This window comes from Nomascus leucogenys, chromosome 11, assembly GCF_006542625.1.
Source record: "Nomascus leucogenys isolate Asia chromosome 11, Asia_NLE_v1, whole genome shotgun sequence".
Taxonomy (NCBI): Eukaryota; Metazoa; Chordata; class Mammalia; order Primates; family Hylobatidae; genus Nomascus; species Nomascus leucogenys.
Window position 1 is genome coordinate 100,651,545 of NC_044391.1, and position 14,496 is coordinate 100,666,040.

Genomic DNA, 14,496 nt, shown 5'->3' on the forward strand with positions numbered 1-14,496 from the left:
GGTTCAAACAATTCTTGTGCTTCAGCCCCCTGAGTAGCTGGGATTACAGGTGCATGCCACCATGCCTGGCTGACTTTTGTGTTTTTAGTAGAGACGGGGTTTCATCACATTGGCCAGACTGGTCTCAAACTCCTAACCTCAAGTGATCCACCTGCCTCGGCCTCCCAAAATGCTAGGATTACAGGCATGAGCCACCGCACCTGGCCAGTCCTACAGTCTTATATTCCAACAGGTTGTGCCAAGCTAGGAGCTTAACCTGTAAAATACTTGAGGCAGGGATAGGTTCCTTGTCTATTTTGGCTTTTGGCTAAGCAGAAGTAGCTCCTGCTCTAGGCAGCTTGAGGCAGAAAGAGAAAGAACAGTTGAATTGACCTAGCTCCGTCCTTGTTCTTCTGCCAGCTGGTGTTATTCTTTTGATAGTTCTCTGGAGTTGAAAGAAATTTAGAGAGTTTACTGGAGATGTTTTTGTGAGTGAGGTATAGCTCATGTCTATAAGCCATGCCTGCTTACTTACCTAGATTATTAAACATGGAGTAAGATGACCAAAATTTTATTGAATTACAGTTGTAAGTGGAAAAAATGACTGACTTACTGCATGGAGAAGTATTATGTCAACCTGTTAAAAGCTGTGGAAATTAAAATGTTCATGTATATACAAAATATAAATGACATGTAAGGTAAAATTACAGTGATCAATTTACAACAAAGAAATTAACAGAGTAGTTTTCCAGCTTGTTTGATTAATCAAGCAGGTTTACTCTTGAATCCGTAGCATTTCTACAATTTAATTTGGACAAAGTTCTATCCCAAATCAGCCAGGTTTTAAAACTGAAATGTTAAGGGTGGATGTTTAGCTCCCCCAGGATTGGTGCGGATGATGATAAATACTTTTTTAAAAAATTAAGTATTATTGTTTATAAGACATGGATTCCAGCTGTCTCCCTGGCTGGAGTGCAGTGGCCTGATCGTAGCTCACTGCAGCCATGAATTCCTGGGCTTAAACGATCCTCCTGCCTCAGCCTCCGAAATGGCTGGGACTACAGGCGTGTGCCTGCATGCCTGGCTAATTTCTAAACATTTGTTTAGAGATGGGTCTTACTATGTTGCCCAGGCTGGTCTCCTGACCTCTACTGTTCCCCCCACCTCAGCCTCCCAAGTAGCGGGATTACAGGTGTGAGCCACTGTGCCTGGCAAGAATTTATACTTAAGCATAGGAGATGGTTCTGGATTAGTTAAGAAATTCTGCTATCACTAGGAGTAAAGGTTTAGAGTTTTACCTCTTGGAAGTATCTGTTGGAAGGGAGCTCTGAGATTAAATCAAACACTTATTGAGAGCTTTCTATGGACCAGGCAGTACACGAGACTCTGGGGATTACAGAGGCAATTACCTGTCCTGGTACTCAAGGTGTTAATGATCTAGTGTCATTTTTCTTTAAAAAAGAAAGCACCTGCATTTGTCATCTTGAGCTAATATGGTAACTCTAACCAAAGTGATTTACTCAAGGTTCGAGTCATAGTTGTTTTGGAGGAAGTGTCAGATGTACTGTGGCTGTCAGGCACATAGCAGGCATTAAATAAACATGGTTGGTGTTCACTGAATGTGGATTGAAGGTAAAATGACTGATCTTAAGTTTCATGAGGAATAGGTTTGCTTTATTGAAACTGGTTTCTATCTTCTCAAATAGTTTTCAGTCATTCCTTTAAAGTACTACGTTGATTAATACTGCAAAGTTATAATGTAAAATGTGACATTACCTCTGTCTAACCTGTATTGTTCATGTGAATGGGAGTTTGACTTTGGGAATAAACATTGAAAATTTGCAGGAAGGATCTACCCAAATGTATAACGAAATGTGATTCCAGGTATGAAAAACCAGTGATACTAATTTAAAGGATCACTTTGTTGATTAAAAAAAAAATATATATATATTATATATATATGGTGGCACATGCCTGCAGTCCGAGCTACTGAGGAGGCTGAGGTGGGAGGATTCCTTGAGTGCAGGAGTTGGAGGCTGCAGTGAGCTATGATTGTGCCACTGCACTCCAGCCTGGGCATCAGAGCAAGACCTTGTCTCTAAAAAAAACAATACCTGGCACGGTGGCTCATGCCTGTAATCCTAGCACTTTGGGAGGCCGAGGTGGGTGGATCACCTGAGGTCAGGAGTTCAAGACCAGCCTGACCAACATGGAGAAACACCGTCTCTACTAAAAATACAAAATTAGCCGGGTGTGGTGGCGCATGCCTGTAATTCCAGCTACTCGGGAGGCTGAGACAGGAGAATTGCTTGAACCCGGGAGGCAGAGGTTGCAGTGAGCCAAGATTGTGCCATGGCACTCCAGCCTGGGCAAGAAGAGGGAAACTCCGTCTCAACAACAACAACAAAAAAAAAACAAACGTAACCTGAAACGCTAGTTCAAGCCATGATGGGAATGGGTAGTCGGACATGCCTCATACCTTCCACCCTTTGGAATTCAGGCACAACTGACCAGCATTAACATTAAAAGAGAAACCTTAAGATGGACAAAGCAGATTCTTTGTAGCAATAAGATACCAACATGACAGATAGCAGGCCCTGAAAGAACTCAAAGTATTTTATCCTAAAATATCTTTCTTTGACATATTTTGAAATGGCCCTGCAAAGCTGTCTCTTGTGGGAAAAAATTTACATTCTGTAAAGAATCCTTTTCTCTTTCTGGGTCTTTTTCCTGATACAGGAGAGAATTATTAATAACTAAGAGTCTGGCACCTTTTGAAGTCTGATAGGAAACATTTACAATCTATTCTCTCTGAAGCCTGCTACCTGGGGGCTTCATCTGCATAATAAGAATCTTGGTTTCCACAGCCCCTTATCTTAACCCAGACCCTTTCTTCTATGGATTCTAGGTCTTTTAGATAAACTCTTTAACCAATTGCCAGTCAGAAAATCTTTGAATACACCTATGACCTGGAAGGCACTCTGCTCCCCTTCGCTTGGAGTTGTATCCTTTCCGGCCCAAACCAGTGCGCAGCTAACACGTATTGATTGATGTCCTATATCTTTCTAAAATCCATGAAACTAAGTTGTAGCCTGACCACCTTGGGCAGATGTTCTTAGGATCTCTTGAGACTGTGTCATGGCCATGTCCTTAACCTTTGCAAAATAAACTTCTAAACTGATTGACACTTGTCTCAGTTACTTTTTGGGTTATACCTTAAATATATACAAATTTATTTGTCAATTATACCGCAATAAAGCTGAAAAAATGAGATAAACCACATATGAAAGAGTAAAGCGCAAGTAGAACAAATACTTTTTTAATTGAACAAAAATAGGAGGGGCCTGCACAACAAACTATGAAAATATATTCTAAGATTATTATTGTATTGGTATAGAAATGGATAGATGTGTCAAGATCTGCATGACACATTACTGAGTGAACAAATAAGATGCAGACTAAGTTCAGTATACAAATGTTAATCACACCATAAAATAGCAATAGTAAAAAAAGTTCAAAGGTCCTATGTAATTTATAAGCACATTAAAGCTTGGGAGACACGAGGAATACGGTCCTTTCCATGAGGATTCTAAGGTCTTAAACTTTAGGAAACCATTCTTTCATCTCTCTTTCCACCACAGTCTTACTCATTTGAGTTTCTCTAGCACCCAGTAATACAGTGCTAGTGTATTGGGCTAATACAGTTTTAAAAATGAAAAAACATGCTAATGTTAATATGGTTACAAGAAAGTTCTGAAAGTGATGGCATCTTCTCTGCCTTCTTTATACTGAGGCCAAGGAACTCAGTCTTATGCAGTCATGTGTCACATAACAATGTTTCAATCAGCTATGAACTAGATATTCCACAGTGATCCCATACATTACAAGGAAGCTGAAAAACTCCTATCACCCAGTAACATGGTAACATTGAAGTGCAGTGTTTGTGGTGATGCTTGTGTAAACAAACATTGTGCTGCCAGTTGTATAAAAGTATAGTAATACAATTAGGTACATGCAATATACAATATTTGACAATGATAATAAGCAACTATGTTGCTGGTTTATATATTTGCTACACTATACTTTTCATTGTTATTTTAGAGTATACTCCTACTACTTATAAAAAGAAAAAAGTTAACTGTAAAACAGCCCCAGCCAGGTCTTTCAGGAGGTATTCCAGAAGAAAGCATGGTTATCATAGGAAGTGACAGCTCCTTGTGTGTTATTGTCCCTGAAGCCTTCCAGTATAGATGGCAAGATGTGGAGGAGGGAGACGGTAATATTGATGACCCCGACCCTGTATACGCCTAGGCTATTGCTTGTGTTTGTGTCTAAGTTTTTAACAAAAATTTACAAAGTTAAAAAAAATTTAATTGAAAGAAGCTTTGAGAATGAAGATATAGAGAAAGAAAAATATATATGTATATATATATATATTTTTTTTTTTAATGGAGCCTCACTCTGTCACCTAGGCTGGAGTGCAGTGGTGCGATCTCTGCTCACTGCAACTTCTGCCTCCTGGGTTCAAGCAATTCTCCTGCCTCAACCTCCCAAGTAGCTGGGACTACAGGCACGTGCCACCACTCCAGCTAATTTTTTGTAGTTTTAGTATAGACGGGGTTTTATCGTGTTAGCCAGGATGGTCTCGATCTCCTGACCTCGTGATCCGCCCGCCTTGGCATGGCGTGTAGTGCTGGGATTACAGGCGTGAGCCACTGCACCCGCAAGAAAATATTTTTATACAGCTGTACAGTGTGTCTGCCTTTTAAGCTAAGTGTTATTACAAAAGAGTCAAAAAGTTAAAAAATAACTTAAAAGTATACAAAGTAAAAAAGTTACAGTAGGCCAGGCGCTGCCGTGACTCACGCCTGTAATCCCAGCACTTTGGGAGGCCAAGGAGGGCGGATCATGAGGTCAGGAGATCGAGACCATCCTGGCTAACATGGTGAAACCCCGTCTCCACCAAAAATACAAAAAATTAGCCAGGCGTTGTGGTGGGTGCCTGTAGTCCCAGCTACTTGGGAGGCTGAGGCAGGAGAATGGAGTGAACCCAGGAGGCGGAGGTTGCAGTGAGTCGAGATCATGTCACTGCACTCCAGCCTGGGCGACACAGCGAGACTCCGTCTCAAAAAAAAAAAAAAAAAAGAAAGTTACAGTAAGCTAAGCTTAATTTATTATTGAAGTAAGAAATACTTTTATAAATGTAGCGTAGCCTAAGTGTATAGTGTTTGTAAGTCTGTAGCAGTGCACAGTAAAGCCCTAGGCCTTCACATTCTCTCACCACTCACTGAGTCACCCAGAGCAACTTTCAGCCCCACAAGCTCCGTTCATGGTAAGTGCCTTATACATGTATCATTTTTTAATATTTTATACTGTATTTTTATTGTACTTTTTCTATGTTTAGATACACACATACTTACCATTATGTTATAGTTGCCTACAGTATTTAGTACAGTGCCATGCAGTACAGGCTTGTAGCCTAGGAGCAATAGACCATACCTTATAGCCTAGGTTGTAGTAAGCTACTCCATCTAGGTTTGTGTAAGTACATTCTATGATGTTTGCAAAATGACAAAATCATCTAAGGATGCATTTCTCAGAATGTATCCCTATTGTTAAGCAATGCATGACTGTAATTAGAAATTATTTTTTAGTCACCCATAGTTGACTTTTTGAGGTGAGTAGTATTCCTCTCATATAAAAGAGCTGTGGGATGTGCATTTGAAGAGTCAAAATGGAGAGAACTTAGGTAGCAGAATTTTAAATTTTAAATAAAGTAGATATTTGGTTAGTATACCCTTTCTGCAAGACAAATTGTCAATGTGTACTAACAGCATTAAAACTCTTTGACTTAGATCCTAAAGATGCACACAAAGATTAACGAATTAAAATTTTGTATGTGCCAATTATTTATATTAGAGAAAATTTATAAATACAATAATTATATGATTAATTAAATTATGATATAGCCACATAATAGAGGCATAGTCAGTCACAAATATTATTTTTTATTTGGGAAAAACTCACTAAATGTAAAGGTAAACTCACGAAATGAAAATTAAGTATGTACCTTTCAAAGAGAGGTAAAGAAAAAAGTTTAAATGCCAATTTTCTACAAAAACATTTATATAGCAATAATAACTGAAAAGATATATCAAAATATCAACATTAGTTATTGCTCAGTTTCAAATTATGGATAAATTGGATTAATTTATAATTTTCAATATTCACCAAATTTTCTTATAATGAACACATATTATTTCTTCTTTTTCTTTTTCTTTCCTTTCCTTTTCTTTTTTTTTTTTTTTAAGAGACAGGGTCTTGCTCTCTTGCCCAGGCTGGAATGCAGTGGTGTGATCTCAGCTCACTGCAGCCTCAACCTCCCAGGCTCAAGTGATCCTCCCATCTCAGCCTCCTGAGCACCTGGGACTATAGGTGTGTGTCACTATACCTGGCAAGTTTTTTGTAGAGTCAGGTTTCTGCCATTTTACCAAGGCTGGTCTCAAACTCCTGGACTCGAGGGATCTGCCTGCACCAGCTTCCCGAAGTACTGGGATTACAGGCTTCAGCCACCACACCAGGCCATGAAGAGGTATTATTATTATTACTAAAACGTTTAAGTAACACCAAAATATATAGTTGGTACTCCTTATTTCTTCTGATTTTAAGTCTTGAGTTGGAAAAGGGAGCATACTTTTGATGGAGCATTCTAACAGTTTTTTCCTCCTCACTGCCACTGATTTGGAAGAAGTGACCCTCCAAGGACACCAAATTCACTCTTTGAAAATGACAAAAGTTGTCCGGGTGCGGTGGCTCATGCCTGTAATCCCAGCACTTTGGGAGGCCGAGGCCGGCAGATCACGAGGTCAGGAGATCGAGACCATCCTGGCTAACACAGTGAAACCCCGTCTCTACTAAAAATACAAAAAGTTAGCCAGGCATGGTGGCACATGCCTGTAGTCCCAACTACTTGAGAGACTGAGACAGGAGAATTGCTTGAACCCAGGAGGCGGAGGTTGCAGTGAGCTGAGATCCTACCACTGCACTCCAGCCTGGGCAACAGAGTGAGACTCCTTCTCAAAAAAAAAAACAAAAAGAAAATGACAGAAGTCTGACTACAGACATCCCTTCCCTTATTCTTCTAGTAAATTCTAGAATACAATGGTAATTCTTTCCAAAGTCAAAAGCCCATTTCTCTTACTGAAGGAATTTTTTTTTAAACTTTTGATTTTGGAATAATTATAGATTGACAGGAAGTTGCAAAGATAATATAGAGCGGTCCTTTGTACCCTTCACCCAATTTCCTCCTGAAGCAACTTTTAATCATGAATTATTTCATTTATTTTATTCTTTTTTTTTTTTTTTTTTTTTTTAGAGACAAGGTCTCACTTTGTCACCCAGGCTGGAATGCAGTGGCATGATAATAGCTCAGTGAAGACTTGACCTCCTGGGCTCAAGCAAACCTCCCACCTCAGCCTCCCAAAGTGCTGGGATTACAGGCATGAGCCACCATGTCTAGCCAAGTTGTTTTTTTCTTATAGTTGAGATTAGTGCTGGAAAGTGGTGTCAGTTCTAAAGGCAAATCCAACAGACCGTTCTGTTTCTCTATTTTGAAAACACGGAAATAACTTTTTTCTAACTTCCTGTAGTTTACCCTGAGTCACAGATGTTTGAAAAGAAATTCCAGCCTGTTATATAAGTTCTACTGCAATATCAATATGTAAATGTAACCACTTTGTTGTAGTTTTGGTTCAAGAGTGCAATTGTGCTACATTTCTCTATTATGTGAATTACCCAGCACTGGCAATTATTCTCTTTGGCTTGGAGGGTATAAAGGATGAGAAGAAAGAGGGTAGAAAAGATGATTTTGGTTGATATAAATTAAGACTTCTTTCCTGTCATCTTTGATTTGTTTGGCTTCATCAATTTGCAACACTGAGGCTTAAAAAAATAATAATTGGTCAGGCTGCAGTGGCTCATGCCTGTAATCCCAACACTTTGGGAGGTTGAGGTGGGAGGATCACTCAAGCCCAGGAATTCAAGGCTTAGTGAGCTGTGACTGTGCTACTGTACTCCAGCCTAGGTGACAGAGTGAGACCTTGCCTCTAAAAGATAAATAATAATAATAATATTCAATTAAGCCACATATTCTTTTTTTTTTTTTTTTTAGATGAGTCTTGCTCTGTCTCCCAGGCTAGAGTGCAGTAGCACGTCTCAGCTCACTACAACCTCCTCCTCCCGGGTTCAGGCGATTCTCCTACCTCAGCCTCCTCAGTAGCTGGGATTACAGGCACATGCCACCATGCCTGGCTAATTATTGTATTTTTAGTAGAGGTGAGGTTTTACCATGTTGGCCAGCTGGTCTTGAACTCCTGACCTTGAGTGATCTGCCCACCTCGGCCTCCCAAAGTGCTGGGATTACAGGCAAGAGCCACTGCACCCAGCCAAGTCACATATTCTTGATGATGAGATTTACAGCTGATTTAAATAGACAAAACAATACATTTTTCACCAAGTTGCTAAAGTGAAAGCACTGCAGCACAGAAGCAGCAAGAGTCTATAGTTAAGTATAACATTAGAGTACTGTGACCTGGAGTCATGATGTTGCCCACGGCTGTCTTAATCTGTTTTGTGTTGCTGTAACAGAATCCCAGACTGGGTCCCTTTTTTTATTTTTTTATTTTTTGCGTTTTTTTAGACAGGTTCTCAATATGTCATCCCCACTGGGGTGCAGTGACGTGATCATGGCTCACTGCAGCCTCAAACTCCAAGGCTCCAGTGATCCTTCCACCTTGCCCTCCCAAAGTTCTGGAATTACAGGCATGAGCCACTGTGCTTGGTTCAAGACTGGGTACCGTATAAAGAAAAGAAATTGATTCCTTATCATTCTGGATGCTGGGAAGTTCAAGGTCGAGGGGGCCTGAATTTGGCAAGGGCCTTCAAGCTGTGTCATCCAATGGCAGGAGGCAGAAGGGCAAGCAAGGGTGAGAGCAAGAGACAGAGACAGAGAGGGCCAAACTCACTTTATTTTATTTTTATTTTTATTATTTATTTATTTATTTATTTATTTATTTATTTATTTATTCTGGAGACAGAGTCTCGCTCTGTCCCAGTCTTGAGTGCAGTGGTGCAATCGGCTCACTGCAACCTCCACCTCCCGGGTTCAAGCAATTCTCCCACTTCAGCCTCCCAAGTAGCTGGGACTACAGATGCCTGCCACCACGCCTGGCTAATTTTTTGTATTTTTAGTAGAGACGGGGTTTCACCATGTTAGCCAGGAAAGTCTTGATCTCCTGACCTTGTGATCCGCCCACCTCGGCCTCCCAAAGTGCCGGGATTTACAGGCATGAGCCACCACACCCGGCCCGAACTCACTTTTTTATTTTTATTTTATTTTGTTTCATTTATTTTTTGTTTATTTACTTTTTTGACACAGAGTCTCAGTCTGTCACCAGGCTGGAGTGCAACAGCGAGATCTCGGCTCACTGCAACCTCTGCCTCCCAGGTTCAAGTGATTCTCCGGCCTCAGCCTCCTGAGTAGCTGCGACTACAGGTGCATGCCACCACGCCCGGCTAATTTTTTGTATTTTTAGTAGAGACAGGGTTTCACCATGTTGGCCAGGATGGTCTCAATCTCTTGACCTTGTGATCTGCCCACCTTGGCCTCCCAAATTGCTGGGATTACAGGCACGAGCCACCATGCCCAGCCCCAAACTCGCTTTTGTAACAGTCTGCACTAGTGATAATGAACACACTCCTGCAATAATGACATTAACCCATTTATGAGGGCAGAACCCTCATGGCCTAATCAACTGTTACTTGTCCCACCTCTTAATACTGTCACAGCGGCAATTACATTTCAACATGATTTTGGAGAGGACATCCAAACTGCCTCTGGTCCACCAAAACTCATACAATATACCTTCGCTCCATTCCAATAGCCCCAAAAGGTTTTAACTTGTTCTAGTACCAGCTTAAAAGTTCAAAATCCAGAGTCTCATCAAAATCAGATATGGGTGACAGTCAAAGCACAATTCATCCTGAGGCAAATTCCTCTCCATCTGTGAGCCTATGAAATCAATAACTTACATGCTTCCAAAATGTAATGTTGGGACAGGCATAGAATAGACATTCCTTTTCCAAAAGGAGGAAATGGGCAAGAAAGGGGTAACTGGTCCACAGAAAATCTAAAACTTAACAGTGAAAACAACATTAAGTCTTAAAGCTGGAGAATAATTTTATTTGACCCTATGTCCTGCAACCTGGGCACAATGGGGTGGAGGTTAGGCCTCCCAGTGTCTTGGGCAGCCCCACCCCATGGCTTTGCTGGGCTCAGCCTGTGCTGCAGCTCTCTAGGGTTGGAGTCTTGTTCCTGCAGCTCTCCCAGGCTAGTGTCGCAAGCTGGTAGCTCTACAGTTCTGGGGCCTCAGGAGTGGCTCCACTCCCATGGATCCACTCAGAATTGCTCTAGTGGGGACCCTCTTGTAGCTCCAACTCCACATTTCTGTTCATTCAGTATTGCCCTAGAAGGGGCTCTCTGTGATGGTGCTACCCCTGTGACAAGTCTCTGCCTGGCCTCCCAGGTTGTCTGCAATGTGCTTTGAAATATAGGTGGAGAAAGCCATGTCCCCACAGCTGTTGCATTCTGTGCACCTGCAGAATTAGCACCACGTAAATACCACCAAAGTTTACAGCTTGTACCTTTTGGAGCCATAGATTGAACCTCACCTGGGCCTGCTTGAGTTACAGCCAGGGAAGCTGTGGAGCAGCTTTACAAGGTCAGCCTGAAGTTTTTAAAAAATCTTTTAGTTCTGATTCTCTTTTAATTATAAATCTCATCTTTAAGTCTTTTCTTTTCTCTTGCACCTCAAGTCTTTTCTACTCCCTCTTGAAGAATGTGGGGAGTAGAGACCCAAGGTGGCTCTGGGCAGCAAGCCAATAGAAGGTGCTCTGAAACTATACCCTGAAGACGGTCTGCCCTCCTAGAGCTCTGAGCCTGTGATGGTAGGGTCAGCCTTAAAGATATCTGAAGTGCCTTTGGAGTCATTCTCTCATTGTCTTAATTATCCCTTCTGTATGTATTACTCACCTTAGCAGACAGTTACTTGCCAAATCCTTGGTTTACTCTCCTGAACACACTTTTTAAATTCTTTACAAGGTCAGCCTGAAGTTTTAAAAAAATATTTTAGTTCTGATTATCTTTTAATTATAAATCTCATCTTTTAGTCTTTTCTTTCCTCTTGCATCTTACTGTATGCAGTTAAGAGTAGCCACACAGCTCCTTCAATATTTTGCTTAGGAATTTCTTCCACCAGATATCACAGTTTATTGTTCTTAAATTATGTTTTCCATAAAGCCCTCAGGTTGGACAAAATTCCACCAATTTCTTTGCAACTGTATAATAAGAATGGCCTTTGCTCCAGTTTCCAGTATCTCGCTTCTCATTTTCATGTGAGACCTTATCAGAATGACCTTTACTATCCGTATTTCTACCCACTCTCTTAACCACTTAAGAAGATTACACCGGGCATTGTGGCTCATGCCTGTAATCCCAGCATTTTGGGAGGCCGAGATGGGAGGATCACTTAAGGTCAGGAGTTCAAGACCAGCCTGGTCAATAAAGCGAGACCGTATCTCTATTTTTTTAATGTAAAAAATGAAAAAAAAAAAAAGATTTAGGCTATCCCTATTTCTGGGGTCTTCCTCTGAGCCCTCACTAGAATTGTTCTTACTGTTCCATTCATGACACTCTAGGTTTTTTTCTATCCTGCTTCTCTAAATTCTTCCAAGCTCTGTCCATTACCCAGTTCCAAAGTCTCTTCCATGGTTTCAAGTATTTGTTTTAGCAACAGTCCCACTCTCAGTACCAATTTTCCTTCTTCGTCTGTTTTGTGTTGCTATAACAGGATACCATAGACTGGGTAATTTATAAAGGAAAGAAATATATTTCTTATAGTTCTGGGGGCTGGGGAGTCCAAGATCAAGGGGCTCACATCTTGTGAGGGCCTTCATGCTGTGATATTTTCTGGAAGAAGACAGAAGGGCAAGCGAAGATGAGAGTGAGAGACAGAGAGGACCAAACTCACTTTTAGAACAATCCACTTTCACGATAACAAACCAACTCTCATGATGGCAACATTAAACTATTCATGAGGGATAACCCCTCATGACTTAATCACCTCTTAATTGTCTCACCTCTTAATACCATCATAATGACAACTGAATTTCAAAATGAGTTTTGGAGGAGACATTCAAATCATAGCAGTGGTTCTGCCATTTATGAGCTGTATAGTTCTGAGCAACTTCCTATTACAAAACATTTCATCTACCTGATCCATAGTAAACAGTTAGGAAATATTAGTAAACATTCCTATTGTGGCAATTACAAATAGTTAACTCACATCCTTTGAGATTCCTATACATTTTACTAAGGTTTTGCTGTTGTTGTTTGTTTGTTGTGGGTTTTTGTTTTGTTTTGTTTTTTGGCGTTTTTTTTTATTTTTTTGCAATTAGGGCCTCATTCTGTCACCCAGGCTAGAGTGCAGTGGCATTATCATGGCTCACTTATAGCCTCAACCTCCTGAACTCAAGCAGTCCTCCAACCTCAGCCTCCTGAGTAGCTGGGACTACAAATGTGCACCACCACACCCACTGATATGGTTTGGATCTGTGTCCCCACCCAAATCTCATGTTAAATTGTAATCCCCAATGTTGCAGGTGGGGCCTAGAGGGAGGTGATTGGATCATGGGGCAGAGTTCTCATGAATGGTTTAGCACCATCATCCTAGTGATGTTCTCATAATAGAGTTCTCATGATATCTGGTTGTTTAGAAGTGTGTAGCACCTTCCACCTCTCTCTCTTCCTCCAGCTCCAGCAATGTGAAGATGCCTGCTTCCCCTTTGCCTTCTGCCATGATTGTAAATTTCCTGAGGCCTCCCTAGAAGCAAAAGCCACTATGCTTCCTGTAGTGCCTGCAGAACCATGAGCCAATTAAACCTCTTTTCTTTATAAATTACCCAGTCTCAGGTATTTCTTTATAGCAGTGTGAGAATAGACTAATAAACCCAACTAACTTTTCCATTTTCTGTAGAAATGGGGTCACTGTCTTGCCTATACTAGTCATCTTATTCAAGAAATGTTTAAAATCAGTATCAAGTTGTATATGTACTAGGATATTGTTGAATATACAAGACACCAAGACACACCTCTAACAAGTGATTCTACACAATCCCTGGTGCCCATTTTATTTTAAATAGTTGAAATAATCTTCTCCCAACATGTTTTCCCAGAAACTGACCAAACTTTCTGTCTGCCCCTGAAATCTACCTTTCTTCATACTTGTATTTATCTCTTACAGCCATTCAAACAATTTAACATTTTTATGTTCACTTCAGGTAGAAGTTGAAAACTATTAGGGAGAAAATCAAATGATATTACTGACTATAGCACCTCCACTTATCATATCAAGAGCCCAAACAAGAATAATTTGATTTTATCTATCCAATGGAAGCAATGCCTTAATTGCAAAGAGAAAACACACACACACACACACAGTCATTTTGCCAAGCTAATGGAGAAGCATTTTCCTAATTCACTAAAGTCGTCCTATGAGCCAACTGATTAGTTCAACTAAAAGCAAAAGAAACATGTAAGTGCAAACGTATAAGAGCATCCATTAAAAAAAACTCAAATGGGCCGGGCGCGGTGGCTCACGCTTGTAATCCCAGCACTTTGGGAGGCCGAGGCGGGCGGATCACGAGGTCAGGAGATCGAGACCACGGTGAAACCCTGTCTCTACCAAAAATACAAAAAATTAGCCAGGCGTGGTGGCGGGCGCCTGTAGTCCCAGCTACTTGGAGAGGCTGAGGCAGGAGAATGGCGTGAACCCGGGAGGCAGAGCTTGCAGTGAGCCGAGATCGCGCCACTGCACTCCAGCCTGGGCGACAGAGCGAGACTCCGTCTCAAAAAAAAAAAAAAAAAAAAAAAAAACTCAAATGGCTATAAACTCTTCTTAAATAGCAAATATCAGAATTATATTTTTCAAATGTTCTTAAGTGCTCCAGCAGCTCTTAGAAATATTGAACATTCTCAGGTCATAGAATTACAGAACTTTAAAAACATAAGTGTATACCAATTGCTATGGTTTGAATGTATTTCCCAAAAGTTCATGTTTTGGAAAATGAATCCCTCTGCCCACGTGAATAGATTAATGTCAGCTCTTCCTTGTGAATGGATTAATGAATTAATGAGAGATCTACTCTCGTGAATGGATTGATGTTACTATCACAAGAATAGGTTTGTTACTGCAGGAGTGGCTTTGTTAAAAAAGCAAGGTTTGTGACTCTTTTGCTCTTGCCCTCTCATTATATGATGTTTTCTGCAGTTACAACACAGCAAGAAAGGCCTCACCAGATGACAGTGCCATGCTCTTGGACTTACCAGCATCCAGAACTGTGAGTGAAGCTTCTTTTCTTTATAAATTACCCAGTCTGTGGTATTCTACTATAGCAACAGAA